General features: G+C 37.3%; 1 pseudogene; it reads right to left on the bottom strand.

Moving 5' to 3' along the window:
• Window positions 1–275: 275 nt before the first annotated feature.
• Window positions 276–3,510, bottom strand: LOC111718792 (annotated as a pseudogene).
• Window positions 3,511–3,830: the final 320 nt, after the last annotated feature.

The following is a 3,830-nucleotide window of genomic DNA, read 5'->3' as shown; positions in this document are numbered from 1 at the left end:
GTCATGTGACCATGGGTAAGACAACTTAGCCACTCAGCCTCATTTTCCTCCTTTATATATATAATGGAATAAATAACAGCACTTATTTTACAGGGTTGTCCTGAGGATCAAATTAGATAATAGATAATAGTGTTTTCTAAATCTTAGTGTGATATGCAAATATTAGTAGTTATAATAATTATTATTACTTTCTCATCAACATCCTAATTAAACTTTAGGAGAGTCAATTTATTCTTCAAATTTCTCTCTACCTGGTACTGCTCTTGCCCAGATTCCTACCTTCTGCTCTTCTAATCCCTGTGATTCAGAGGCATCATCTGTCAAGGCAAGAATCCTTGTTCCCTATTGTCTCTCCCTTCATTATCTTTCTTTGTTTTCATAATTTAAAAAAAAATCATTATTCTTTGTTTTACAGTTTCTTATGTCATCATCCATTCATTGGTGATTGGTTCCAGCAGCTCAAGATCATCCTCCTTTGTTCTTAACAAAGTGTGCTTCTCTGAGAAGGGCAGACTGACATGCCAGATGAATCTAAGTGCTTTTCTTTTTGGCTTCCTCCTTCTTCTGATCATTCTTCATGCACTTCAAGAAGCTCTCATAGCTCTAAGAGATATGCTTGTTGAACATATTAATTCTCTTGCTGAGAATCTTAGTTTATTGGCAACAGTGCCCACAGCATCTGAGTAACATCATTAACTTTTCCAGTCTTCCTGTAATAACATTTATCATGGGGTAATCCTTGCTAAACTGTGCTATAACTTTGATACCCATAATACTACTCTTCTTATAATTTCACATTTATGTAGTCAAAGGGAAAATTCCATGTTTGTGAAATAGTCTGGAGAACATGTAGTTTGTCCTTTTCTTCTTTAGACATTTTGTTAAGTCACTGGAAGATGATTGGGGCGGGGGGGGGGGGGGGGGGGAAGTCTCTTCCTTTATTTTTATCCCTATCCCTGAGAGAGCTCAGCCCTCTCCCTGCCTAGCTTTTAGCTTTGTTTCTTCTCCTTAGTTATATGCTTCTCTCTTAGGTTATATGCTCCATATAATCTTAACACTTTGCTTGATCCTAGATATCTTCTCACACTGCTTTCATGTTCTGGGGCTAACTAAAAATTGGTTTTCTCCTGAAAATACCTCATCCCTTGCTGTTCTTTGTAATGGTAAGTGATGCTTCTCTCATGCATTTCAATGCACAGGAGCAGGAAGAGTTGCCATATTTCTTGCTCCTTAACACAATTTTTAGATATTCATTCCTTCTGCTACCGTGATTCAGCAACTTCTTCTTTTAAGTTTACCCTAATCCTCTCCAGATCTTTGTGCTTTTCATTTACTAATATGTAGGTCCAGATTGCTCTCCTTCATTTCTCTAGGAGTTCAGTCCTTTGTTTATTGATTCCTTCAATAAGTATTTATTAAGCACTTGCTACATGCAAGATATTATTCTAGATTCTGGGGGAAATGATAGTCACTAATTCACATTCTCCTGAAGATGAGGTGCTGCATAGAAAAGCAGGTTTAAGAAACTGTACTTAGAGAATGGAGAGAATTCCAATGGTCTTCTACTTCCACTTCTACTTCTACTTGAGTTGTGACTTGAAGAAAAGTTCAGTCTTGTTTTCCACTCTAATCCCTGACCTCATTTTTTGGTGACAAATATTCTTATTTATAACTTTTTGAATATTAGCGATTTCCAGTTCATCAAATTTCATAGCCTTTTCCTCCATATAACCTTAGCCACCCACAGAAGATTCTACCTTAAACCTAAAGTTGATATGTATTTGCTGCCTAACAACTCCAGGAGAAATGCTAGGAGCAGAACAGGAGTCTGTATACAACATTTATAGATATGACCAAAACCTCTGATACTGTCAGTTGTGAAGGTTTATGGGAAATTATGTCAAAATTTGATTGTTTAGAGAAGTTCATCAGTATAGTATGTCAATTCCATAATGGCGTGCTTGTCTGGGTTCTGGATAACAGACAATGCTCTCAAGCTTTCCCCATCATGGATGGGGAAACAAGGCTGTGGGTCTGCTCTTGTGCTTTTTAATATGATATTTTTGGCCATATTTTGTAATGCCTTCACTGAGGGAATACATGCTATCAAACTCAGCTACTACACTGATGTTAATTCTTCAACTTGAAAAGGTTACAAGCTAAAACCAAAGTGGAGAGAGTGTTTGGTTCATGATTTTTTTGTTTGCAGATGAGGGTGTGCAGCCTTGGAAGTTGAAATGCAACAAAGCAGATTCTCTGTTGGTTATGGTAATTTTGGCCTAACAATTAACACCAAGAAAACACAGGTACTCCATCAGCCAGAACCACACCATCCATACACGAAACCATCAGTTACAGCACATGGAGAGGTTTTGAATACTGTGGATACATTCACTTATCCTGGCAATATACTTTCTATACACAGGGATATAATGAGGTTTACATACTCATTGCCAGAGCTAGCTCAGTGTTTGGGAGCCTCCAATATGTGGAATATGTGGGAAATATTCACACAAAGTAATCATTTTCAGAGAGACAGAGACACAGAGAGAGAGAGACAGAAAGAGAGGAGAGAGAAATGACAATATTTAATATGTGGGAAAGGAGCAGATTGGCTACCAAACTGAAATTCTACAGAGCCATTTTGTTGACCTCATTATTATATGCCTTTGAAACCTGGACAATGCAACAATCACCATGTCAGGAAATTGTATCTCTTCCATTTGAATTGCCTTAGGAAGATTCTGAAAATCACAGGGCAAGATAAAAATACCAGACACTGAGATTCTTTCTTGAACTAAACTGTCAGGCATTTAAACTGTTATTGTAGAGAGCACAACTCCACTGGAATGGACACATTGTTCAAATGCCAAATGTACTCTTACCAAAAAGATTATTTTATGGAGAACTCATTGGCAAGCACTCACAAAGTGGTTAGAAAAAAACATACAAGGATACTCTAAAGAGAATGATACAAAGACCGAAAATAATACAAAGACACTCTCAAGGTCTCTTTTAAGAACTTTAGAATTGATTATATGACATGGGAAACATTGACACAGGACTGCCCAGCATGGCGTGCCCTTATCAAAGAAGGTGCTGTGTTCTATGAGCAAAACAGAATTGAATTAGCTCAGAAGAAATGCATAATGCTCAAAGTTAGAACATCAATGATTATAGGAACTATTTTGCTTGACTTGTGGTAGAGTATTCTCAGCTTGTATTATCTAATCAGCCACAGCTGGACATACAGTCTTGACTCTAACTCTAACATAGTAATGTCATTTTGGTGCTGGACAGCAACCAACCAACTAAAGGAAGGTCCAGGATAGTTGTTCCTTAGATCTTACCACCACTGAAAATTGTGTCATGTTCAAGATATTGAGCTCTGTTCTCTTCTTTTAACACAATTTTCTATAGTTCTATCTCTCTTCCTGCTTCATTCCTCCCAAACCTGCTCTTTGTACTGTCAATTCATATTACCATCATATTGCTTTCCTTGCGCTCCATCCCTGATCAGACGGCATTTTCTCTTCAGAATATTGACCTAGAGGCACTCACATTAACAAAGCACTTTCCTTTATCCTGGAATCCTTTACCTTCCCATCCTTCTGTAGCTCAGACCTTTCTAATCTCATCTCTTGGGAACTTTTACCTTTTGTTTGTTTCTATATTGGCTCCCAAGCCACTCAATGCCACTGATAGAAGTCATGAAATCATGTAGAGAAAACAAATTACAAGTTCATGTCTTCTCATTTCAACTGGGTCTTCATTAACACAAAGCAATCTTTTTATTTATCTCTGATGGACTTTTTAATCATAATCTTCAA

Source organism: Sarcophilus harrisii, chromosome 2 (assembly GCF_902635505.1).
Source record: "Sarcophilus harrisii chromosome 2, mSarHar1.11, whole genome shotgun sequence".
In the NCBI taxonomy this organism is placed as follows: domain Eukaryota; kingdom Metazoa; phylum Chordata; class Mammalia; order Dasyuromorphia; family Dasyuridae; genus Sarcophilus; species Sarcophilus harrisii.
Note: the sequence above shows the minus strand (reverse complement) of the source record. Positions and strands in the feature narration are given on the sequence as shown.